This window comes from Portunus trituberculatus, chromosome 38 (genome assembly GCF_017591435.1).
Source record: "Portunus trituberculatus isolate SZX2019 chromosome 38, ASM1759143v1, whole genome shotgun sequence".
Lineage (NCBI taxonomy): Eukaryota > Metazoa > Arthropoda > Malacostraca > Decapoda > Portunidae > Portunus > Portunus trituberculatus.
In genome coordinates, this window is record NC_059292.1 from 8,347,494 (window position 1) to 8,374,993 (window position 27,500).

Sequence of the window (27,500 nt, forward strand, 5' to 3'; positions counted from 1 at the left end):
GTCTCACCTCCGACTAATCACGCGTAAAAACTGACACAGTAAGAGAAAAGCAGCGAATGAAACAAACAACCTCACACTAACCACAATTAAGACAACAAACTGACACAATAACAACGGAGAGAAGAGGCACTTATTTGTTTTATAGACAATCTCACCTCCGACTAATCATGCTTAAAAACTGGCACAGTAACAGAAAAGCAGCGAATGAAACACAAGCAACTCACGAAACAAGAAAACAATGGGCCATTTCTTCACTGTTTTTTTTATGGCATCGCTGTTGTTTCAGGTACAGTGAAGGAAGACGAGACGCAACAACGTTTTCTATACAACTAACGGAAGAAAAACGAGGAAGAGAAACTAACCACATATGAAAAAATACCAAAATAACCTAATAAGACACTGAGGAAGAGACAGTATATATGATGTTTACGTGCAACTAATATAACAAGAACGAGACAGACATACACCGCATACGGGAAAAGAAATGACAAAACAACAACAGCACGGCGAAGAAGACACTAACAAGGAAAAGACAACAAAACAACGTAATAACACAGTGAAGATGATACAAATGGGTGTTTACATACAGCTGACATAACAACAACGAAAAAAAAAAAAAAACACACACCGACCACACAGAAAACAAAACAAAACACCATAATAACGTAACAACACAGCGAAGAAGAGGCGCATTGACATAAATAGATAATTGACATGATAACGACGAAAAATAACGTAACCAAAGAGAGAAGGAGGAACGCAGCGGTGTGTGGACAGATACAGCCTCTCCTCACGCATGCCAGTTTCGTAACATCTGGCGGGAAGAACCACTGTGGGAAAACTGGACAAATGTTTCATGGGGCGGCTGACCACTGCGGCGGGGCTTGCGGAGACGCTGTACAGGTGCCGCGGAGGGAAGGAGTATGTGCTTGGCGTGGAATGGAGAAGAGAGAAGAGAGGTACCTGGTGTGGTGTTTGGCGAGGAATATTAGGTTAAGGTCACACGTCTGCAGTGGGAAGAGGAGGTGGAGCTAGGAGGTCTAATGATGGGAGTTTACCTGCAAGGAGGGTTTTTGTGGAGTTTACGCGGGGAGACCTTACAGACAGCGGCTTGTTGGGGTTTTACGTCCGTACAGTTTGTGCATGCGTTTCCACACACATACATGCATACAGACACACAGACACATGCAATGAGTCACACATACACACACACACACACACACACACACACACACACACACACACACACACACACACACACACACACACACACACACACACACACACACACACACACACACACACACACACACACACACACACGGAAAAATGGAACTAGATACAAATGACAACGGTAATGGAAATAAGAATACGAATAATTGATAAAAAAAAAACATAATAATAATAGTACAAAAATATTAATAAATCACACAGGCATCCCGGTACAGGAAGGGAGTCTGGTCTCCTTTGGCATTCAGGCAGAAAAACGCGAACACGCTCTCATTATTTTTTTTCCCCCCAGTTGTCCTCACACCGCCTCTCTCAGCAGAATGAACATTGTAAGGCAGGCAGTGCGAGGCTTCCTTCACAACTAGGTAATGACGGCACGTTAACAATTCACCTGTGACACGCACCTCGTTAATGGAGTGGGTAACGCACCTGCCTGGCTTACCTTGACCCCTACACAGGTAGAGGGAGGCGGTGTAATGATGAATGTCAAGGCAAAGAGGCTGCTGAGGCTGGCGAGGCGAGGCTGGAAGGGAGCAGGGCAGGAGGGAGCGAGGCGGCAGAGACAAGGAGACCAAGTGTGATTTGGGTGTTTCAGGTTCTTGCCGTTGTGGAATCGTTGCGCACTTGTTTGTGGAGTGACGCATTTGAGGGGGACAGGGGAAGTAGGGGTAGGCAGGGAGGTGTCTGGCAGCGGTAAAGGGCTTTTATTTACATCACCGTATTTCCTCATTCATATCAGCAAAGACAGAGAGGTGAGGCTGAGATGGTTTGGGCGTGTCGAAATGGGAAGACCTAAGAGCAGGTTTATAGGTGCAGTGGAGGAAGGCATGCTTGTGAAGGGTGTGACTGAGGAATGAGGAAGGCATGGAAGACCTGGCCTGTGGAAAGGTTGGTCCGTTGTGGTGACCCATGACGACAGCAGCAGCAGAAAGGAAATAACACTTAAAAGTCTCACGATAAGGAAAAATACGTTACTGTGATGCTGGATTAACTGAGGCTATATATTTACAAGAGAGCGTTGTTAGTTTGATTTGTTTAGCTTGCTGTGTCTTTGTATTGCGCTTTCTGTAACAATTCAGGTTATTTCCTTACGAGGATTAAGCTGTCTTCGTATGTTACTGGCTGAAAACTGCTTTTTGTTGTTTGTTGTTGTTGTTGTTGTTGTTGTTGTTGTTGTTGTTGTTGTTGTTGTTGTTGTTGTTGTTATTGTTGTTGTTGTTATTATCATCATTATTTCCTTAAGAGAACTCTTTTTTAATTACAAAAGAAATATGGAAGAAAAGAGCTAGATGATAATGAATAGTAATACCTAATTTGTAAACCATTTATGCCCATCAGACTCTCCATCTTAATCCTTCACTGCTGACATCACTGCTGCCAACTTCGCCTCCCTAGTGGGAAGGAATGTTTCTACTTCAGGTTTTTTCTTTTTTCTTTTACTTTTAAAAATCTTATTTAATCTTCTTTTTTTTAAGAAATCGATAAAACAGGTTTTTCATTGGGTTTTAGCTGGGTATGTATACAAGGTAATCAGAAAGGAAAAAAAGATGGTGGCCGTGGCACGGCTTGATCATAGAACTACCACCACCACCACTACCAATAATATTATAAACACCACGACCACGTCCACCACCCTCCTCAACAGCAGTATATAAGCTTTGCTCCATCTTTAATCCATTCAGTATTTCAAACAGCTTCCAAACCCCATCCAATCATCTCTCAGTTACTCAAAGTAAATAAGGTACATCAATGCTGGATGACTAATTTTTTTACAATCCATTGGTAAAAAAAACGGAACACTATCGTTCCCAACTTGATCTTTAGTGACGATATAATAAACTCTGTGCCGTGGTACTGAAAGGATTAAGACAAAGACTCATAAGCACCTTGGCATTGACTGCTTAATGCCCCAAGGCCAGCGTGTGGACCTTTCGCGCCATCCCGGACATCTTCCCGCCCACACAGAGCCTTATTTCAAGCTCATTACTGCTCTTAGAGGCGCTCCTTCCCTGGTTCCTTATTTAGCCAGTAGAATATCAGAGACACACTGGTGCACTGGAAGCAAACATAACTTGTATGTGTTGTGACCAATTATTGTTAGTCAAGACACAGCAGACTGAATTGATAAAAGCTTTGATTGGGAGTCGGCAAGAGTGGCAGGCTACAGCACCGGATTAGAAGTCATTTTATCTTGTCACTCAAGCAGATTCAAGTCATCGGAATCAAGCCGCGACTGACTAATCCGGGCATTGCCTCGGCTAATTTTCGCGGCAGGATCGATGCAAGCACTTAGGTGAGGTGGGCGCGGCAAGGCACCGCGTCTCGAGCGTCTGGTGGCGGCACGTTTCGGCCACTCGCCCCTTGGCTGGCCTCCAATTGTGCACAAAAAAATCATGCGCAGGAAGATTATATATGATAACAGGCTCGCAGGAGTCTCATCCTCTCTTCACACATATCGTCTCGGTCAGGAGGCAAGAAGCAAACATTCCGCGTTCCCTCCCACTGTGTTTGGAGTCTTTCCTCAATCCTGAGTCCTGACCTGAGGAGAGTATCCTGTTTTCTGTGAGAAAATATTCACCTGACCCACGGACTTAATATTAGAGGAAAACATAAAATACAATGGAAGTAAGAGCAGAAGGTATCTAGATTTACGACCATGATTACACTTCTCAGCTGTGGTTTAAACTTCAGCTTCAGTGATCCTCTTGTTCAACGTCAGATTGGCTTGCCACCCCCATCAGCACCCGGCAATCTCCGCCACTCAGGGCTCTGTTCAAGCCAAACTATAGTGCTGGACCAACATGAGTATTTCAGGACAACATTTGGGGAGCTGTGTGAGAAAGGGGGCAAGGCAAGGCAGGGGAGGGCAGGGAAGGGCAGGGCAGGGCAGGGCAGCAGCTTGTACTTAAGTGCTGACAGGAATTTTAAAGACTTTCGAGGAGTGTGTTCAAGGGATCATTTGAAGGTGAACAGTGTGCCACTCCCCTGCAGTCACCCCTGCCCCCCCTGCTTGACTGCTCCCCGCCTTTCCAAGCACCACCATCGCTACCCTCCCTGCACGAACACCTCTTTCCCTGCTTATACCACTTCTCCACCCACAACTTCCTCCCCCACCTCTACACCACCTTAACTTCCCTGCAACACCACCACCATCCTCCCAAAACCCCTCCTCTCCAGCCTTCTCCCTGCCATCCCCAGCCATCAGACAAGCATTATCTTACCCCCTGCTATTCCTGCCGGTACTAGGTTTGTTTCCTTCATTAACCCTGGCGCAGCACGAAGGGTGAGAGAGAATAGGAATGGAAGCAAGTAATAGTGGGTCATTTGGCAAGGTGAGGCTGGATAAGGGAGGGAGCAGGACAGTATTAGGTATTGTGAATCTTTAGGTACAAAGGAGAACAGATCACACGTTTTTCTAATCGTTGTTATTGGTGGTGGTGGTGAGGGTGGTGGTGGTGATGGTGATGATGTTATTGTTGTTGTTATTGTTGTAGTTTTTTGTTATGTTTTTTGTTGTTGTTTGGTTGTTATTTTCATTATTATTATTATTATCTTTATTTATTATTGTTATGACTGCAAATTGATATGTAATAAAGAATTGATTGATTATCATTACTAGCATTTTCCTCCTCCTCCTCATCCTTCTTCTCCTGCTCCTCCTTCTCCTCTTCCTCCTCCTCCTCCTCCTCCTTCTCCACCTCCTCCTCCTCCTCCTCCTCCTCCTCCTCCTCCTCCTCCTCCTCCTCCTCCTCCTCCTCCTCCTCCTCCTCCTCCTCCTCCTCCTCCTCCTCCTCCTCCTCCTCCTCTTCCTCCTCCTCCTCCTCTTCCTCCTCCACCTCCTCCTCCTCCTCCCTCCCCATCTTCCTCCTCCTACTCCTCCTCATCATCTGTCAGTAATTTTTCCCCCAGCTCCTCGCCAAACTCCATCCCCTTATGGCGCTAAATCTTCCCTCTTTTCCTCCACTGCTTGCCCTCATCACCATCTCATTTCCATCACTCCTCCTTCTCTCTTCACCCTCATGTGTTTTGTTCCTGACTCTTATTATTCAACTTTCTATTCTGCTTCCAACATATGATTAGTTTAACTCATATTTGACTACTACCCCACTCCCCCCCCTCTCTCTCTCTCTCTCTCTCTCTCTCTCTCTCTCTCTCTCTCTCTCTCTCTCTCTCTCTCTCTCTCTCTCTCTCTCTCTCTCTCTCTCTCTCTCTCTCTCTCTCTCTCTCTCTCTCTCTCTCTCTCTCTCTCTCTCTCTCTCTCTCTCTCTCCCTTCACTCATTCCTCTCCTCCATCATAATATCTTCTTTCCTTTGTCCCTCCCTCTTTCTCTCCCATCCATCGCTTCTTTCCTCCTCTCCCTCTCTCTCTCCCCCCCCCTCCTTTGTATCTCCTTCTCCATCAGATCACGCAGATAGGAGAGAATGTATTCCTTTCACGCCCAAGAGGAGGGAGGGTGGAGGGAGGGAGGAAAGGAGGAAGGGAGGGAAGGAGGTAGAGAGGGCGGAGGTAAGAGGAGGAAGAGGAGGAAGAGGAGGAGAGGTGAGGAGAGAGAGAGAGAGAGAGAGAGAGAGAGAGAGAGAGAGAGAGAGAGAGAGAGAGAGAGAGAGAGAGATTTCATTCAGGAAGTTGTGAATGTGAAAAGTGAAAATGTTCATAAACGTTCCTTGCTCATTTTCTTTTTTTTTTCTTTCTTTCTCTCTTTTTTCATTCTTCATCTTCCTTATTCTTCTATATATGAAATTTTAAGCAGGAAGAGAGAGAGAGAGAGAGAGAGAGAGAGAGAGAGAGAGAGAGGGTAACGGGAGGGCTGCATCTCGTCAGGTCACAGGAGGTCAAGGCAGCGTAGTGTGACCTCCTGCCAGTCTGACCCGCTACATACTTTCTCTCTCTCTCTCTCTCTCTCTCTCTCTCTCTCTCTCTCTCTCTCTCTCTCTCTCCCAGTTGTCACTTAGTATAGAGACCGAGAGAGAATAGGATGAAAGAGGAAGAAGTTGAAGAAATGATAAATGAACGAAAGAAACAAGAGAGAAAGAAAGAGAGATGGGAAAAAATCAAATAAAAGAAAGAAACGGAGAAATATAAAGGAAGAAAGTAAGAATCTTCATAATTTTCACTTTTAGGCATTTACAAAATATTCTTGAATGGATTTCCTCTCTCTCTCTCTCTCTCTCTCTCTCTCTCTCTCTCTCTCTCTCTCTCTCTCTCTCTCTCTCTCTCTCTCTCTCTCTCTCTCTCTCTCTCTCTCTCTCTCTCTCTCTTCCTTCTCACACGTTTACTTTCTCCTTTATTGTGTCTCCTTCACCTTACCACCTCCTCCTCCTCCTCCTCCTCCTCCTCCTCCTCCTCCTCCTCCTCCTCCTCCTCCTCCTCCTCCTCCTACTTGTTTGTTTACTTGTTTGCTTTTCTTCCATACTTCTTTTTATCTTCCTTTGCAGTCATCCTTTTTTTCTTTTACTGTATTTCCCTTCCTTTCTTCACTTCTTTTTTTTCTTCCCAATTTCTGTGTTTTTCTTAATCTTGCCTTCTCTATTTATTTATTTATTTTTTTTCGTCATTTTCTTCCTATTGTTTATATGAGTAAGGTATTCATGAGATTGCTAACACTTTCCCTCTCTGTCTCTGTCTGTCTGTCTGTCTGTCTGTCTATCTGTCTGTGTGTTTGTTGGTCCCTGTTTCTGTCTGTTTGTCTTTTTTGGTATATCTGTGTTTTTGGTCTCTCTCTCTCTCTCTCTCTCTCTCTCTCTTTCTCTTTCTCTCTTTCTCTCTCCTTTCCTTACCTTCAGTCATTCCTCTCACGAAAGAACACGAAAGAAAATGGCAGTCGTACGGTATTGTTTTTATTTTGTTTTGTCTGTTTCTGTTGTGTTCAGTGTGCATAAAAGGCAATGTTACCGCAATGCTTCATAAATGGGAAGGAGAGGAAATGAGAAAGTCAGTCTTGTGATGCAACTTTATCGGAAACAGGTAAAGAAATAGGAAAAAAATAAAAGAAAAATCAGAGAATGCCTTTTGCTGAGTCTTGAGAAATAATAATAATAATAGAAATAAAAGGTTGCGGTAATGTCCACACGCATAGCATAAAAGTATCGGGAAACGGGATGTGTATTTATAGAGCGACAGGGAGAGAGAGGAGCGATGGTATGTTGTATCTGATCATTATTTGCTTTTGTCTTTTATTTGATTTTTTATTTTGTGTTTCTATTTTTTTTTTTTTCCGAATTGGAGGATAACGAAATGTATGTAGCAGTTTTTTTTTTTTTTTCATCTCTTTTTCTTTTTACGAAATTGGATAGCAAACTGCATTTATCGAATTGGATTTTTCTTATATTTTTTCCCTTTTTTTTTCCTGATTTCAAGGACAACAAACTATATCGAGCTTGGTTTTCCTTTGTTTTCGAGTTTGAAAGACAATAAGATACATCGAATCAGATTTCCCTTATGGCTTTCGAAATTGGAAGATAAACAAACTTATATCAAATCAAGCCATTCTTTTTATTCCTATTTTTCATTGTTGATTTTTTAGTACCATTTCAAAATTAAAGGTCATGGCGAGGTTGGTAAATTCCTTTTTTATTTTTGTTCCCGGTTGAACCTAAAAGCATAAGAACATAGCATAGGAAAATAAGGGAAGCTGCGAGAAGCCGTCAGGTCTACACGTGGCAGTCACTGTGCAAACGTGGAGGTTGAGAAAAAAAGGAAAAAGATATGTGTATTTATTGGAGCAAGCAATTCGATACCAAGCCCTGTTCTCTCCAACCCAATTTCTCTTCTCTTACCGCCTCCTCCCATGGAAAAAGTGCTCCTTCAATGCCACCAAAAATGTCTTAAAGTTTCTATCTTTTCTTCTCTTTTTTTTTTTTTATCTTTTTACTTTTTGCCTAACCTAAAGAACACGGTCGTTTTCTGAAAGGCAACATGTGGGAAGTGATACCCAGACACACTTGTGATGACTCAGTTATACAGTGTGCAGTGGTGTCCTTGAGTGCTGTCCGTGTGATGGAGAACACATGGAACACTAAGAATGCATGTTTGACACCCCTGTTACGTTCAAGAGTTGATATTTAACATCCTTAACAATAGTGGCAGTGAAGACTTAACAAGTAACATATCTGTCTGACTAAACACTTATCACACTAAGTAATTAACAACGCACTTACCATTGAACACACTTATTAAACACCTTAAACATTGACCACTTAACACACTTGTCACACTGAGCACGTGATGACACATTAAATACTAGACACATAAGACACACGGTACGTTGAATGTCAAACACCCACCACACGTAAGACTCCCAACACTCCACCCACCCATTGCTGTGAAGAAGGAAACGTTGCAATGGCTCGACACGCCAAGGTGAATCGGACATAAAGATGACGCTCACCTTTAAGTGTGATCCTCTGATAACATTAACGACGTAAAATAGGGTTGCCGTTTCGTCCATTAATGACTAAAATCATGATATTAATTGGTGCGTTTCAACAATGGTGATATTTTTATTTTCCTTTTCAACTGTGATCTTCAAATAAAACTAGAATTAATGAGAGTATTTTTTTTCGCTAAGAATTTCTTTAGGTCACTAAATTAATCTCTTAGCAGCATAAATAATTTTTCTTCTATCTCCTTTCTTGAAGTTTGAAGAAGGAAAAAAAAGATATGGACAATCTTTACGTGTGATCTTCAAACATGATACAAGTCAGACCGCTGCTAATTTTGTCAGTTGAGGAAGTGAATTATGACAAAGGTGATATTTCCCTTGTTTTCACCATCTTATTTAATCCCAAGATCAACAAAACATTACCACAAAGACGCTTTAACGACCAGAAACGTGTATTTATTCACACATGTTCATTCCATCTGTGTAATATACAAATAATTTTCAATATTGTTTATCATAATCTTTCATAATCACGTCACCGTTGCTTGAAAATATAATTTGCTTATCACTGAGTCATGGAAGACCCTCAGGACACGTGTGCCATGATTTCACAGCAGGAAGAGGTGGTGTGTGTGCTGCCTGGTGGTGCTTTGCCCTTGACGCCGAGCCGCAGAAGACGCCGTGATGAGTAAAATGAGGGTTATTTCCATGAGCGGTAGAGCGGGAACGAGCTGCCGCTATCTCACCACGAGCCAGTGATCCTGTGTGTGTGTGTGTACTGCATGCTTCGCTGCGGCCAGGCTGACGTGAATGAGGACTGTACGGAAGGGATGAGGAAGGTTAGACTCAGTGAGCAAGTTGTCAGTGCAGTCAATAGGGGGTTTTAAAGGAAGATTAGGTAGACAAACTGATAAAGATTCTAGAGTAAATGCATAGTCTGGCTCGTACTTTAAAACGCCTTGGACTTTATAACCATTGTTTTTAAAGGCACAGACAAGAACTCGAATTCACGTAGGTGCTTTCCCCAGTGACGAGGCAGAATGCTTACTCAATTATCACTAGAATCGTAAAAAACACATCTTTCAAGAACTTTACTTGTTCCGCTAAAGGTTTTCTATATTAGTGGAGATGAGACGGCGAAACACTTGAAAGTACGGTCGAAAATGGCATCTAGGACACGAATTCTCAAACACTACAACTTCTCACCTCGACTATGTTTAAAAAACTTTTGTGTAAGTCACTTGGCCATTTCAAGAGTGCTATCATGAATCCAGTCTATTGAAATCTGCACCGTAGATTGAGAAAAAAGAAGATGAAGAAAATCTGTGGCGTTTAAGAAATAACTTTGAGAAAAATGCTCTTTAGAATAGAGGCTCAAGTGATGAGAGTCATCGTGGGAGGCAATGATAGTTATTTACCTCAGGAATCTACTTCTTACATCAGGAAAACAAACATGCAAACGCAAATAATTCTCTGTGGCGTTCGAATATTAACTTAATGATGGAAAAATGCACTTAGGTATGCGAACTTGTATGTTTTGAGAGTCATCGAGTAATCTACATCTTGGATTGAAAAACCTCATGAAGACCCAAATAATCACTTTTGTGGCCCTTGAAAACTGTCTTCATGAGGAAAATGCGTCTATGAACTCCTGCTTTAGTGTTGTGAGAGTCATCGCGGGAGTCAGCGGACAGGAAGAGCTCGGCCTTCCTGCCAGGCGGTGCGGCGCAATGGCGGGTTTCACTGTGATAAAAAAGAAAGTGTGTTAAGAGATATCCATAAATCTCCCGATGCTTTACGCCGGGAGGGAGGCCTCGGTCATCACGCTCCGCTGCCCCCCCGATGAATGGACTCTGGAGGCTGCTGGCGTGGCGGGGGTTTTCCGTAAAATTTGCTTTCTGATCACTTCATTCAGGAAGGCAGCCAGGCAATACACACACACACACACACACACACACACACACACACACACACACACACACACACACACACACACACACACACACACACACACACACACACACACACACACACACACACACACACACACACACACACACACACATACAGTAGATTAAACGTTAATTATATGTACAGCTTCAATGAAAACACAATCAAATGATCTATCTTATTTTGAAATACAAGAGATATGAAAAAAAATTGTGGTTAAAATACATTGATAAACTCTCTCTCTCTCTCTCTCTCTCTCTCTCTCTCTCTCTCTCTCTCTCTCTCTCTCTCTCTCTCTCTCTCTCTCTCTCTCTCTCTCTCTCTCTCTCTCTCTCTCTCTCTCTCTCTCTCTCTCTCTCTCTCTCTCTCCTCTCCCTCCCTCCCTACCCCATTCACCCATCCTTTACTGTTCATTCTTGCTCCCCCTTCCCTCACTCCCTCCCTTCCCTATTCTCCCGGTGTCTCTCCCCAAGAAGAGCAAACACTAACACGTTCCTGCTTGAGGCCTTTAACACTACATTGAGGGAACCTTCACCCAATCTGCCGCTGGCTTGACTTCGTGCTGTGCTGGCCAGTGGTGACCCACATGCGTGACGTAACACCTAACAACTTTGCTACATCCTCACCGCATTACACCCTTGACGGAGCCGTAATTGTATTGCAATAGTGTGAGAGGTGTTCATAGAGTCATGCTTGTATTCAGAACTTTTGGATGTAAGGAGAGCTGTTTTTGTTTTTTTTTCTCTCAGCTCTTTTTTTTTTTTTTAATCGTGTTTCTTCCTCTTCTTTCTTCTTTCTTCTTTTCTTCTTCTTCTTCTTCTTCTTCTTCTTCTTCTTCTTCTTCTTCTTCTTCTTCTTCTTCTTCTTCTTCTTCTTCTTCTTCTTCTTCTTCTTCTTCTTCTTCTTCTTCTTCTTCTTTTTTCTTTTTTTCTTCTCTTCATCCTCTTATTTAAAACCCATGGCAGAAAACCCTTTTCCTTTCCTCCTCCTCTCTCTCTCTCTCTCTCTCTCTCTCTCTCTCTCTCTCTCTCTCTCTCTCTCTCTCTCTCTCTCTCTCTCTCTCTCTCTCTCTCTCTCTCTCTCTCTCTCTCTCTCTCTCTCTCTCTCTCTCTCTCTCTCTCTCTCTCTCTCTCTCTCTCTCTCTCTCTCTCTCTCTCTCTCATTACGCACTCCTGTCTCCGCTTCGCTCATCACGGAAGCGTAACGTAAAGAGAAAATATAGAGTGGTGGGTGGGTTGGTGACTGGGCGCTCCTGTAGTGGTGAAGAAATAGAAAGTGGTGCGGTATTATTCCCTCAAACAAAAACATAGAAAGAAAGGTAGGTGAAACTGGCCAGCGAGGGGAAAATGACATAACAAGTCCTATTATTTCCTTTAACAGTTGTGATTCTGGGTGAGCACGACGTGAGTTATTGTCTTTTTTTTCTTTCCTTGCGTGGCACATCAAAGTGAGACATAACTTCTGGAGGCGAAAACTGAACGCTGTTTACTTATTTATTTTACTTTTTTCTTCCCTTTCGCTTAAAAAAGAGTGAAATTTTTTGACGATTATCACCTTTTCTTCTTTTCTTGCGTGTGTTTTCTTTTTTTTTTTTAGTAAGGTTTCAAGTTATGGGACTGGAACGTAATGCTTTTTATTCTTTTTCTTGGTCTTCAAAAATGAGTAAACTATTTAGATATTAGACACTTGAACCGTCAAGACCAACATTTTTATACTTTTTTTTTCTTTTTACTGCGTTACTAAACTAGTGAATTTTTTTGAGTAATTGTTGCCAACCATCATTACTAGTACGTTTCTCGCATTCCTTTACATTACTCCTGGAACTGACTGAAAATTTTAAACAAAGAACACGTGAACCATCATCATCATCAACATTTCTTTTAATTTTTTTTTCAGAACGTCCTTGGAAAAGAAAAAAAGTTTCCCAAATGAACACTGAGACCATTAACACTAACATTTTTGCCTCGCTTTGATTTTTCTTTTATCTTGAAGCTTAAAAAGAAGTTAAAATTTCCCACAATGAACCCTTTGCACCGCCAACACTAACATTTTTTTTTTCTCGCACTTTCTTTCATTACGTTTTAGAATGAGTAAGAAGTATACGCCACGAGACGAGTGAAATTTTTTAGACATTGGACACACGAACGCACGGACACACCTGGGCAGTCACGTGAGGCGCCTAGAGAGAGAGAGAGAGAGAGAGAGAGAGAGAGAGAGAGAGAGAGAGAGACCTAATAAAATAAAGAATGGTCTGAATCATACTACAGATGTCTACGCAACAATTAAAAGGTAGCTGTACTATAATTCCAGCTATTTCTCCATTTTCTTTTACAGTTAAGTAGAAATCACATTCGGTTAAGATGAGCTAGGAAAAGAAAACAATGGCAGTGACAGTGGTGGTGGTGGTGGTGGTGAAAGCAAGGACACAGTAGCTAAGTGAGAACAGCTGAAGGTAGGAAGGAGAGACACAGAGAAGAGAGAGTTGAGTGGGGGAGGAAGAGAGTTATAAATGCAGGGTTGGGAGTACTTAATTGTATACATACCTTGAATCTTGGGGATAATAATGGGAAGAGGAAATGGATGATGATGATGATGATGATGATGAAGAGGAGGGGTGGCAAGGACGAGGAGAAGGTGGTGTAAGTGAAAAAAAAAATGTGAAGAAGGAAGATGCAGTTGTGTGTAGAGGTGAAAGAGTAAATACAAAGCAATACAAAGGAATACAAAGAGGTGCAAGTGGCAACAGATTTCCAGGTCAATGCCAGGTTGCTTGATTATACTTCTCAACTCTGATCACTGGCATTGGAGAAAGGACAGGATGGTGGGAATACAGAGGAATGCACAATGTTAAACAGAGGGTGCAAGCGGCAATAGATCCCCAGGTCCCTCCCTGTCAGGCTGCTTGATCACACTGCTCTTCCCAAGGGATGCTTAACACTTGTCTGAGCGGTGTTCGTGGCGGTAAAGGAGTTAAATATGGCTGTCGATAAGTAACAAGAAAAAAAAAAAACACCTACGTTTTACTATACTATGTTATAATGCTATTTGTTCACATTTAGTTTTAACCCCTTTTAGTTTTAACCCCTTCAGTACTGAGACGCATTTTTACCTTGGTTTATTGGCTATGATTAGGCGATTTCATTTGTATTAGGAAGCGTCTGTGGAGGTCAGAAGATTAACGGCCAGAGTCTTCACTATTTTAATCAACACATAAGTTTCTGAAGCTGTATAAAATCGCCAAATAGTAACCAAAATTAACATAAAAACGCAGCATGCAAGAATAGAGATAATATTATAATTGCTGTTGAATACCATATCATTAAGGTTTCAGAGAAACTTTATGGTCTAGTATCATATTACCATGATGAATAGACTATTGCACATCTATTGTGTGAAATTAGCTTAGTACAGTAGCACGATGGTTCCTTCATAACCGCAAGAGTCCTGGCTGACGAGCCTCACTCATTTTGCTGATGTGACTCATTAAAATATTAAAGAAATGGCTGGATTATGGAGGAGGAGGAGGAGGAGGAGGAGGAGGAGGAGGAGGTGGAGGTGGAGGAAGAAGAGGAGGAGAAGGAGGAGGTGGAGGTGGAGGTGGAGGTGGAGGTGGAGGTGGAGGAGGAGGAGGAGGAGGAGGAGGAGGAGGAGGAGGAGGAGGAGGAGGAGGAGGAGGAGGGGGAGGAGGGGAAGGAGGGGAAGAAGAAGAAGGAAGAGGAAGAGGAAGAGGAGGAGAAGAATACAAAAGAAGGAATACAAAGGAAGGTAAACAGGAACAGACCCTGAGGTCCTTAGTATGCTGTTTGTTGAGACTATTTACTAACTACCAGTGATAGAGACAAGACAGAAAAGAAGAAGAAAAAGACGGAGGAGGAGGAGGAGGAGGAAGAAGAGGAAGAAGAGGCTAATGATGGGGCAAAAACCTGTGAATGGGATGGAAAGTGAGGGAGGAACTACGTAACTACCAAGATGATCGCTGATGCTCACCCTCCACCCACTATGACATCACTTTCCTTTGGCTGCAGAAAGTTGAGGTCGTGTGTGTGTGTGTGTGTGTGTGTGTGTGTGTGTGTGTGTGTGTGTGTGTGTGTGTGTGTGTGTGTGTGTGTGTGTGTGTGTGTGTGTGTATACGTAATGGTTTACAAATTATAGTGACAAGTCTACATAAAGACCATGTGCTCCTCGTTTTCACTTAGTGGTACAAAATAAATGTGTGTGTGTGTGTGTGTGTGTGTGTGTGTGTGTGTGTGTGTGTGTGTGTGTGTGTGTGTGTGTGTGTGTGTGTGTGTGTGTGTGTGTGTGTGTGTGTGTGTGTGTGTGTGTGTAGTTGTAGTTCTACAGGGCCTGGGATTTATGCTCGTGTGGCCCCGTCTCCATATCTACAGTTATCCAATCTTACTTTAAAAGTATGCACACTCGTTGCAGACACTACTTCTTCATTTAAACTGTTCCACGTCTCAATACATCTTTGCGGGAAACTATATTTTTTAACATCTCTCAGACATCTTCCTTTTCTTAGGTTTTTGCTATGCGATCTTGTGCTTCGAATGTCATATTGTTCTCTCAAGATCAGTTTCTCATTATCCACTTGGTCCATTCCGTTGATCAATTTATAAACTTGTATCAGGTCTCCTCTCTCCCTTCTTTGTTCCAGGGTTGGTAGATCCATAGCCTTTAGTCTCTCCTCATATGTCATACCTTCAAATTCTGGGACCATTCTTGTAGCCATTTTTTGTAGTCTCTCCAACTTCCTTTTGTGTTTCTTTTTATGAGCGGTCGACACTACTCCTGCATATTCCAATCTGTGTGTGTGTGTGTGTGTGTGTGTGTGTGTGTGTGTGTGTGTGTGTGGTGTGTGTGTGTTTCACTGTTTGATCTGCTGCAGTCTCTGACGAGACAGCCAGACGTTACCCTACGGAACGAGCTCAGAGCTCATTATTTCCGATCTTCGGATAGGCCTGAGACCAGGCACACACCACACACCGGGACAACAAGGTCACAACTCCTCGATTTACATCCCGTACCTACTCACTGCTAGGTGAACAGGGGCTACACGTGAAAGGAGACACACCCAAATATCTCCACCCGGCCGGGGAATCGAACCCCGGTCCTCTGGCTTGTGAAGCCAGCGCTCTAACCACTGAGCTACCGGGCGTGTGTGTGTGTGTGTGTGTGTGTGTGTGTGTGTGTGTGTGTGTGTGTGTGTGTGTGTGTGAGTAAATAAGGGATCTTCAGAACCCTGTCACCACACCTTAAACACATACAAACACACAAAAAAATCCCACACCCAAACACAAAAACACAACACACACACACACACACACACACATAACCCATCCCTACACACATACACACAACCACACACCCTACCAATTTTTCACCACCACCACCACCACCACCACCACCAACAACAACAACAACAACAACAACCCCCCATGGCACACTAACTCATCTCTACCTAAATATTAAAACCATGTCCACACCTTGACCAAGCCTCGCCCAATCAGGACCACCCCAATCCCCCACCACACCACCCCCACTCCCCCACCACACCATAACCCCACCACACCACCACACCCATTCAACCACACCCAAACTCGTCCTTCTCATCCTTGTCCTCCATATGTCCATCCTCAGCAGGCAGTTTGCTCCCCCCATCCCTCCTTCTTGTCCTTCTCCTGGTCCCAACTGTGAAATATTGCTATAAAAATGCATGCAGAAGCTGTCTCGTCCCCTCCTCCTCTCCTCTCCACTCCTCTACTCGTTGTCCTCCATCTGATTAAGAGCAGCACAAGAAACACGATTCACAATTTGCCATGTACGTGTTCAAGGGTATTTTTTTTTTCAGAGAGAGAGAGAGAGAGAGAGAGAGAGAGAGAGAGAGAGAGAGAGAGAGAGAGAGAGAGAGAGAGAGAGAGAGAGATTAAAGTACTACGAAAAACAAAAGAAATGACCAACAAAACATATGGAAGCTTTCTGGGCGCGCACACACACACACACACACACACACACACACACACACACACACACACACACACACACACACACACACACACACACACACACACACACACACACACACACACACACACACATCTGTCGTCGCGGGTTTTTCGTTCCCCAGCAAGATACATAGAGACCAGAGTAAACTAGGCGACCCTGAAGCCATAGACGGGAGGCAGGGCGGGGCGGGGCCGGTGGGGTGGGCGGGCCGGCGGCTGACGGAGGGACATTACTTGACGAAAAGTGCAGGAAGAAGAGTAGGTGGGACACTATTGGAGGTTGAGTAGGATTGAGTAAAAAACAGAATAAAAGAGAGAAGAATGCTTGGGGATATTTTTTCTGAGTGACATCAGTTGTAGTAGTAGGAGTAGTAGTAGTAGTAGTAGTAGTAGTAGTAGTAGTAGTATGATGGAGAATTTTTGAAGGACAGTGAATTAATTAGACATAGTGTAGCGTTAACCTGTCCTGGTTTCTTTATGCTTCTCTTTTCCTCCTCATCAGACAATCAGTGGTAGATAAATTGTGTGGGGGGGGGGGAAGATTAAAGTCCTGTTGCTTTTTATTTTCATCTATATTCCATTGTATTCTCTTTTTTTTTTTTACGTTTTCTTTGATGTGTATTTTTTCTGGTTTTCACTTCCTTCCTCACTGCGTTACTATCACTCACTGTCCTTCATTATTCACTATTCACACTGCTTATTCTATTACTTTCTTTCCTTTTTCAATTCATCCATTCATTTTATTAATTTTCTCTTTTGTTCCACTTCATTATCTACTATGTTCTATCTCCCATTTTTAGTAACTCTATCTCAACTTCGTCTTATTTCCATTTCTCTTCCTCCTCCTCCTTCTCTCCTCCATATCTTTCTTTTATCCTCTTCTCCCTACCTATACTTGTCTTTAACTTCTCCTCTTCATTAGATTCCTCTTCCACTTCTTCCCTCCTTTTTTTGTATCTTTCCATCCTCTTGTCCTTCCTCCCTTCCTCTTTTATTCGCATCTTGTTTAGTCAAATTTGCATGCTCATCCCAATCGCTCATCATTATCGCTCGACCGTGGCCATTCACACACACACACACACACACACACACACACACACACACACACACACACACACACACACACACACACACACACACACACACACACACACACACACACACACACACACACACACACACACACACACATTGAAATCATCATAGGAATTTTCTCTTGAGATTCTATTACTTCATTTAAGCCTGTTTACATGTTGAGAGAGAGAGAGAGAGAGAGAGAGAGAGAGAGAGAGAGAGAGAGAGAGAGAGAGAGAGAGAGAGAGAGAGAGCAGAAATATAGACAGTCAAACAGATAACTACCATGTAACTATCTATCCATCCGTCCATTCACCGACCAACACACACACACACACACACACACACACACACACACACACACACACACACACACACACACACACACACACACACACACACACACACACACACAAACACACTTATTAGTCTGATTCATGTAGCCTTCACTCTTTTTTTTTTTACTTTATTGCTACAAGTACCAGTCTAACATTTTCACAACGCCTTATTACTTTAAATGGTTCAGGAAACGTTGAAGGAGAGAGAGAGAGAGAGAGAGAGAGAGAGAGAGAGAGAGAGAGAGAGAGAGAGAGAGAGAGAGAGAGAGAGTTTTGATGGTTATGGTCAGGGAGAAAGGAGAGAGTTAGCAGAATAGGATAGAAAGGCAGATGATGGTAAAAAAAAAGAGGAAAAAGAAGGGAGGGGGAAGAAGGGAAAAGAGAAGAGGGAGAGAAGAAGAAAGGGAGAGACAGACATAAGAAGAGTCAAGGTCAGAGAAGATATTACAAAGTCTCTCGGGAATTTCCACTCGATGCACACACACACACACACACACACACACACACACACACACACACACACACACACACACACACACACACACACACACACACACACACACACACACACACACACACACACACACACACACACGACTAATGATAATGATAATGATGATGACAATGGTAATGGTGATAACTTTACCAGTAGCACATTCACACGCTCACACACACACACACGATTAATGGTGATGATGATGATGATGGTGATAATGATGATGATGATGATGATGGTAGTGGTGGTAACTTAACTAATAACGAGAAAGAAGAGGAAACAAAGGAAGAGGGAGACAAAAGATTGGTGATAATGAAAATCGAAGATGGTGATGATTGTGAAGGTGGTATAGATGACGATAGTGATGGTGATGGTGATAGTGGTAGTAGTAGTAGTGGCAGTAGTAGTAGTAATGGTTGTAGTACTAGTGGTAGTAATAATAGGATAAGAATGATAAGAAAATGAAGAAGAAAAGACGGTGAAGGAAAAAAGGTGAAGGAAATGATGAAGAACAATAACAAGAAGAAAAAGAACATGGAGAAAAAAGAAAGATGAACGTATGAAAGGAAAAAAAAACAAGAACAAAAACAAAAGCAAGAAGATTAAGAATAATAGAAAATGAAAAAAAAGATTAAAAAGAAACATTCTACTTGTCATATATATGTACACACACACACACACACACACACACACACACACACACACACACACACACACACACACACACACACACACACACACACACACACACACACACACACACACAAGCAATAGATAAAGAAAAAAAATACTTGAAGGAGGAAAAGGAGGCGGAGAAGGAAGAGGAGGAGGAGGAGGAGGAGGAGGAGGAGAGGAAGAAGAGGAAGAGGAGGAGGATTAAAAGGAGAGGTAAATAAGAAGCAAGACAAAAAAAAATACAACTTAAAGTCAAATAACGAGAAAGATAAAGTGGAGGAGGAGGAGGAACAGGAGGAAGAGGAAGAGGAAAAGAAGAAAGAATAAGAATAACAATGAAATGATATTCAAGAAGAAAACAAAAGAAGAGAAAGATGATGATGAAGAGGAGGATTATGAGGAAGAAAAAAACAAAAACAAAATCAATATAAAGGACCAGAACACACAAAGGAAATCTAATCGAAAGGAAAAAATAGAAGGAAGAGAAAAAAAAAAAAAAGGGGAAGAGGAAGAGAAGAGGAGGAGGTGGGGAAGGAGAAGGATGATGAGCAAGGTAGTGATGGTGGTGGCGGGGGAGGAGAGCTGGCCGTATCACCTGCTGGAGGGCTGGCAGGGAGTGGGGGGTGCACAGGGATGGAGGGGCCTGGGGCAGCATGCGTGAGGTTGTGTTGACCCGCGGACACTCTTGCACCACGGCTATATTTAGATCGCACACCTCCTCCTCCTCCTCCTCCTCCTCTTCCTCCTCCCTCCTCCTCCTCCACCAGTAGTTGGTGTAGGATAGTTACTCAAACAACAAACAGTCTAGTAAATACTCGTAACTCAAGGTCTGTTGCGGTTTGCCTTCCTTTGTATTTGTATTCCTTGTCCTCCTCCTGCAGATCGAAATAGCAACAATGACAATCCTACTCTTTTCCTCCCTATTTCCTCCTCCTCCTCCTCCTCTTCCTCCTCCTGATAGCAATAATAACAGTGATAACTCCTATAATTCTTACCTCATTCTTTTAAATATTGCCATTTAGTATTTTTTTCCTTATAACAGTATTTTTCTTTTCTTTTCCTGCTAGTCCTGCGTGAAGGAAGATTGGGTGGGTGGGGAGGAAGTCTTCATCTGTGCTATCGTAAAAAAAATTGCCGTTATGTATTTTTTCATATAATTTTCTTTCCTTTTTTTTTTTTTGCTAGTTCTGCGTAGAGAGAGGTGTGGGTGGGTGGGGAGGGAGTCTTCATCTGTGCTATCGTATTTCACTCACTGTATGCTGGAGACTATATGTAAGGGTACTCCTGGAAACACCAATAAATCTGTGTCCAATCTTTCCTTCTATTATAATATTTTGTGTCTTTTTTTCCTTTGTTAGTTTGTACACAGATAAGTCAGGACATAAAGGGTTGCTGTTTGGTCTTTCTTTGTATTTCTTTGTGTTATTTTGTGTGTCTGGTTTTGATGGTGGAGGTGAAGATAGAAATGGTGGAGAATTTCATGTATCTTCTCCTCCTCCTCCTCTTCCTCCTCCTTCTTTGGATGGTGGTGGTGGTGGTGGTGGTGGTGGTGGTGGTGGTGGTGGATATGCAAGTAGTAGTGGGAGGGAATGTTATTTTGCTCCTTCTTCTTCTGTTTGTTTTCTTTGTGTATTTTATATTTCTCTGGTATTCCTTCTCCTCTCTCTTCTCTTCTTGCTTTTTTTCTCCTTATATATTCTGTGTCATTCTCCTCTTCTTGTTTTTTTTTTCTTCTTATATATCATTTGGCATTTCTCCTCCTCGCTCTCCTCTTATTGTTTTTTTTCTTCTATATTCTTTGCCATTCTTCCTCCTCCTCCTCCTCTTTTTTCTTGTCCTCTTCCTTCACAATCATACACCTTGCCCTCCTCTTCTTCCTCCTCTTCTCCTCCTATCTTTGTATTTTGTTTTGGTGGTTATGAAAGCGGTAGTGGGAAGTGCTGTCCTCCTCCTCCTCCTCCTCCTCCTCCTCTCCTCCTCCTCCTCCTCCTCCTCCTCCTCCTCCTCCTCCTCCTCCTCCCTCCCTCCCTCCTTCCTTCCCTCCTTCCTTCCTTCCTCTTCGTTGGTGTGGCGGTGGTAAGGCATGAATGCAGCTTTGGCTCAGAGGTCAAGGAGACGCAGCACAGCGCCTTGGCAACACGACTACATAACTTAAGCGTAAAAATCCGAAGCTACTATTTAATTTGTTTTGGCCTTGCTTGCGTTTTTCTGTGTTTTGTATGTAAGCTATGTTTCTAACGTTCCAATTCAAGTTAAAACGGGAGGTCAGTTTATCAGGCTGTACTTGTTACTGGATATATGTTCTCTTCTGTGTTTTGTGGTAAAATAAATGCTTATCTATTTATTTTCATCACGAGGGGAATTTTTTTTTATTTTTTCTATATGGTGACGTTGTGGCTGATTGATGACTTAGGCTTAGAGGTTGCAACGTTGTGGTGTACATGCTGAAGACAAAACCGTACTGCTAAACATTCTATATCGTCACATTTACGTGTCATTTTTGCTTTCTTGCTAGTTTGTTGGGTGAGGGAGGGACAGAACTCATTCTCTTTAACGATTTGAGCTTCCATGAGAACTTTTTTTAAAGGCGATGTCTTAACTGGTTCTGGTGGGTGCTTTTGAATTTTTATTGTTGCTTTCATGACTTTAGTGAAGTTCTATTGATGTTATTAGAGTTTTTAAGATTGATTTCTTGATTTTCATGAGACTGGATATGATTTTACGTTTTCAAGGTTAGTTTCTTGATTTTAGTAAGACTCGAGTTGATGTTACTGGGTTTTCAAGAGAGAGAGAGAGAGAGAGAGAGAGAGAGACGCTGATGCCTGGTTTGTAATAGAAGTTGAGGCAGACAGGCAGCAGTAGCAACAGCAGCAGCTTGTGACCTTTGCAGTCTGCCCTCACTCACGTCCTCGTCACCAGCCAGCCGCCGCGCGCTACTGCCGCTGCAACACTCCAGATCTGTCATGAGCCTCGATCGCTATAAACATTTGTCTTCTCTGGTCGTTGGTGGGGTTAGAGAGGTGGACAGACCTTGCAACTTAGTGTAAAAATGAAGAAAAAGTAACAGTAGAGGTAGAGAAGTTTGCTTAGTGCTGCAGGACTCCGAGACCTGTCGTCAACCTCGATCGCTGTAAATATTTCTCTTCTCTGGTTGTTGACGGGGTTGGAGAGGTGGGAAGATCTAAAAATTTAGTGTAAAAATGAAGGAAAAATAACAGTAGAGGTAGAGAAGGTTGTTTGGTGCTGCAGGACTCCGAGACCTGTCATGAGAGTCGATTATTGTAAACATTTCCATTCCATTCCAGAATGATCACTCACTCCATTTGTCTCTATCATGAACGTATGTAAACTTTGCTCCACCCTGGTCGATGATGGCGCCTGAGAGATGGACGGACGTAAAAAGTAAATAGAAAACTAAGAAAAAACACCAGTGGATAGGATAGTAGGAATTTTCCCTTCTCTCTTTCTCACTCTGTCGCTCTGTGTCTCTTTGTCCTTCAAGGGAACCAGCGAGGACTCCTGCTAGTGAGGAAGACAGTGGTGGCTTGCGGTGCGTTATGTGTTGTGCACGCGGAAGAGGGAGGCGGGGGCCTTGGCTGATGGCGTGATGGGCCGCGTGAGACAGTGGATGGGACCTTTCTGGGGGAACCTGGCGACCTTTGACGGCACCGCTGCTCAGAGAGAGAGAGAGAGAGAGAGAGAGAGAGAGGTTGGGGTTGAGAACAGAGATAGACAGACAGATAGACAGACAGACAAAGAGAGCGGGAGGGAGAAAGGAAATCGCTATTACCCCATCACCGCTGCCACTGTGTATGTAGTTTGAGAGGCGTTGATTAGGACATCAGCATCGACATGACGACACAACCTGGTCGCGGCGCCTGGACCACTGCTGGCTGGGACACAGGCCACACCTGCTCACCTGTCGAGGGTAAAAATTGTGTCTTACCTTTACTGACAGAGTGACCCAACGAGGGTAACTGTGACGCCTGCACTGCTTGTCACCCCTGGGAGGGAGTGTTTTGCATGCACTGCTTGTGGCCCCTGGGAGGGAGTGTTTTGTATGCACTGCTTGTGGCCCGTGGGAGGGAGTGTTTTGTATGCACTGCTTGTGGCCCCTGGGAGGGAGTGTTTTGTATGCACTGCTTGTGGCCCCTGGGAGGGAGTGTTTTGTATGCACTGCTTGTGGCCCCTGGGAGGGAGTGTTTTGTATGCACTGCTTGTGGCCCGTGGGAGTGCCTTGCTGGTGACCAAACGCTGGGATCTGGCACGCCTGCTGCTTGTGGCCCTTGGGAGTAAGTGGGGCGCGCACCTCCTTCACTTGAAGCACGTGCGGGTGCTGAGGTCATTACTGCCCATGGCTGTGGCCGCTCGCTTGACCTCGTCTTCTTGTGTGCCGCACAAGGTCATACCAACTGGTTCCTGGTAACTAGGCCGGCCTCGGGTGACCTTTTGTCACCACACCACCACTCGCTGCTGCCTGCGTTTCTTGACAATAATTGGCACTGCTTGCAATGACCTGCTGCCTCCTGCCCCGCCTCCTGCCACCGCGCGCTGAGGCAGGGCAGACGGCATGAGGCTTTAATGATGCCGCTGTCTTTTGCATCCTGCAGGTTTCATGATGTATGTGGAATTAAGAACATCATCATCATGTTCCGTATCATGCACTATATCACAATTACCACCTTGTTTCGCTCGTCTGATATTAATTTTGATTATCATCGTGGGCTGCAACTCTCCAGGCAGCCCCATCGTGCCGCCTGTGTCAATTGATCCTTGCCACCCTCTCTTCCACTGCTGTTTCACTCATCTTGGGAAAATAACATGAGTAAAAAAAAAAAAAAGAAGAAAAAACAATCCAGTGTCTCGGTCAGTTTCTTTTCTTTTTTCAGTGAGGCAGCACGTGGAGGTCACCAGCAGGAGTAAATTACTTCCCGCTGACATCTTAGTGTCATGTGACTTGTGAAGTTTCATATTCCTGCAAATCCTGGCGAAAGAGGTCACATGGCAGCAGGGAGGCAGGGAGTGATGGTTAGTGTTTGCAAGGTTAATCACTTAGCAGTGGTGGAGTGCGGTCACCCTGTACTCTTCAGGAATGTCCAAGTGTGTTGTGGAGGCTCGGCGCCAAGTCCCCACCGTGGGGCGGCGCGGCTTACCGGGAACTGACGCCACTTGGTGCCATAAAATGTTTGTGGCCCTTGGGTAACCTACCTGCTTCTCTTGATCCTGGCGGGCCCCGGTGTTTAGTGAGGGAAGGCTCGTGTCACGTCACGCGTGTCTGCACATCCTCCTGTGCGTGCTTAATTTGCTTCCTTCCAGATGGTGCGGCGGGCAGAGGAGCCGCTGCTGAGCAGATGCTTAACGGAAAGTGATCTGCCTTTCATTGGTTGGAGCAGCTGCTGCCGGAAGAGATACGGAAGTCTTCTGCCTCCCCAGTCACCAGCGGTGCACACATACGATGGGTGACGGCTGGACCTGGAGGAGCAGGAGGAGGACTTTGTTGTGACGACAGTTCTACTTTCATTATGACTTTCAGGTTTTGATGTTCCACCTTGGAATGACGATGATGATCGTCTGGGTTGTAAGAATGTTGCGAGGGTCATTTGTATGACTCTCCCAACCTGCCAGAGGACACTGGCTGAGGACGCCAGGGGCAGGAGCGTGAGTGGCCCTGCCTGTGCGTGGAGTGGCGGGGTCAAGTGACTCACCTGAAGCGGGAAAACTAAGTGCAATCCTCGCAGCGGTACGCTAAGCGCTTTCGTAAGGTGCGGCACCCGCCCCGCCGGCCGGTGGTGGGGTGCCTCCATACTTGGCATCGGACCGTTGTGGCGTCGCGGCCACAAGTGAGGGTGTCCTTGGTGTGTTCCGGGCAGCCTTGGCGAGGTGCCCTTCCGGACAAGGTATGCCATCCACGAAGCTGTCCAGCACATGATGGCACGCCGCCGATCGCCACCAACGCACACACGCCGTGATAACGTAACTAACAGGTGCTGTAGACAAGGGTCAACTTTTCCTGTGTGACATGTACCTACTGTTGTGCGTGGCGCGTCCCCCGTGGCAGCCTCTAGTTGGGTGCAACTATGCCCTTTCTTTAATCCTCTCTCCTCCCCTGGCCAGATATTTTTGCTTAAATGGTGTGGAAGTTGATGATGATCATGATGACAGTGATAGTGAAAGTGAAAACAACAACGACTACTACTACAATAACAAATGTTACTAAAATTTTCATGGCATTGATAATGACTATATAATGATGATAATAACTGAAAATGTTCAATCTTCCTTCACATTCAATGAAGCATTTAAAAGAGATTGAAAAAGCAAAAGGCAGCAGTAAAGAAATATGCATTACAAAACTAGAAGAGAATAAAAAACATATGTAGAGAAAAAATGTACTTTCCGTCTCAACCTTGTCTTGTGGGAAATACCAAGTTCTCAGGAGAGCAGCGCCCGACCCTCAGTCTTTGTGCACTTCCTGGGACACACAGTACTCGTAAATTAAGACTCTCGATGCAGGAGTCAATGATGTTGGTGGTAATGATAAAATATAACGAGAACAAGAAAAACGTCCTTAAGATGAATAAGCACACACACACACACACACACACACACACACACACACACACACACACACACACACACACACACACACACACACACACACACACACACACACACACACACACACACACACATCTTATCATCATCTCGCTGATTTTCTTCATTGTCTTGCACGCCACGCATTCTCTCCTTCATCCACCTTCCTCATTCCCTTTATCCACCTTCCTGGTTCATCTGCCTCAATTCCTTCCTGGCTGGGCCTCCACCACCTCTCCACTCCTCCACCACTCCACCCCTCAGGCCTCTCCTCGTTTCCCACAATTCAAGGACCTCGTTACTTTATGTTCGTCTCTTCTTCATTACTTCCGCATTTCCTTCTCTTCCTCCTATCCTTCGTCCTCTTCGTCCTCTGTTACTTCTTGCTTCCCGTCTCTCTGTCGCTCTGTGCCTGATTGCCCTTCCCTTTCCTGCATATTGTCCAACTACTATCTCCTCCTCCTCCTCCTCCTCCTCCTCGTCCTCTCATTTCTCTTGCTCCCTTCTTTCTATCACTTCAGATCTCTTCATTACGTGTTTTCGTTTCCTTCTTGAGTCTCCTTCGACACTTTTCCATTTGTTTCTTTTTCCTCTTGCTCATTTTCCTTCCTAATTTCATTCACTCAGACATCCATTTCTAGTCTTCCTCTCGCCACTATTACCCTTGCTTGCCTGTCTGAATGCGTAACACTCTCCCTTCATCAAGTTATCTTTTCTGCACCTTTTCCCCCTTTGTCTCTTCTCCTCCGCTCTTCTGCTTCGTGTTCCAGTACAAGAGAAGGTGAATAGTTGCATGCTAAGTGAGAGACTGGCTTATCGCTTGCCATTAAGTGAGGTATGCCGAGGTTGATGGAACGCGGAAAGGGGGCTGAGGAGTGGCTGGGCATGGGAAAGGTAAAGGACACACACACACACGTAGGAGGGAAATCATTATTGGAATCAACTGTATCTTGTGTGGTGTCTGTCAGTCATTACCAGGGTTACTGACTTGTATAATTGTGGTGTGTGTGTGTGTGTGTGTGTGTGTGTGTGTGTGTGTGTGTGTGTGTGTATTTCTTCTCTGTCTTCTGTTTCTGTCTCTATTTATCTTTTCCCTTATATGTATATTTTTTGTTAACTTTTCTTTTTAGTTTGGTGTTTTGTCTGTTTTCTTTCCCTGTATTTATCTGTCTGTCTGTCTGTCTGTCTGTGTTTGTTTCTGTTTATCTATTCGTTTATCTGTTTCTTTATATCTCTCATGCGTTTTTGTCTCTACCTTCCCTTTCCTTCAGTCTGTATGTTATCTCTCTCTCTCTCTCTCTCTCTCTCTCTCTCTCTCTCTCTCTCTCTCTCTCTCTCTCTCTCTCTCTCTCTCTCTCTCTCTCTCTCTCTCTCTCTCTCTCTCTCTCTCTCTCTCTCTCTCTCTCTCTCTCTCTCTCATCTGCATTCCCTCGCTCACCCTCCTGCTCTTCTCAGGTCTTTGGTCTTTCCCTCGTCCGCGTGTCCTTCAGCGACCCGCCGCGGCTCCTTCAGGACATGCAGGGCGGGGTTAGTGGGAAGGCCTGGCACACCTTGGGACGCCCTGCCATGACCTCACGTAGCGCACCACCAGGGAAGGTAAAGTGCAAGTCGCTGTGTTGTTCTTTCCTTTTGCGTCTGTGTTATTTGTTTTTGTTTGGTCTTCCCTTTCTGAATGTGTCGGTATTTTCAGCTTTATTCTTGCCTTTATGTTTCTATCTGTATTGTATGTTTTGTTCTTCCCTTCCTCTGTCTTTCTATA

At 44.1% G+C, this 27,500-nt stretch overlaps 1 long non-coding RNA gene across 2 annotated transcripts in view; it reads left to right on the forward strand.

The window, feature by feature from the left end:
- LOC123514625 overlaps nucleotides 1-27,500 on the forward strand; it is a 122,646-nt gene that overhangs the window by 10,959 nt on the left and 84,187 nt on the right. For both annotated transcript variants that reach the window (XR_006677650.1, XR_006677653.1), the window contains exon 2: nucleotides 27,197-27,337. This is a non-coding gene — a long non-coding RNA (uncharacterized LOC123514625). The remainder of the gene's footprint in view (nucleotides 1-27,196; nucleotides 27,338-27,500) is intronic.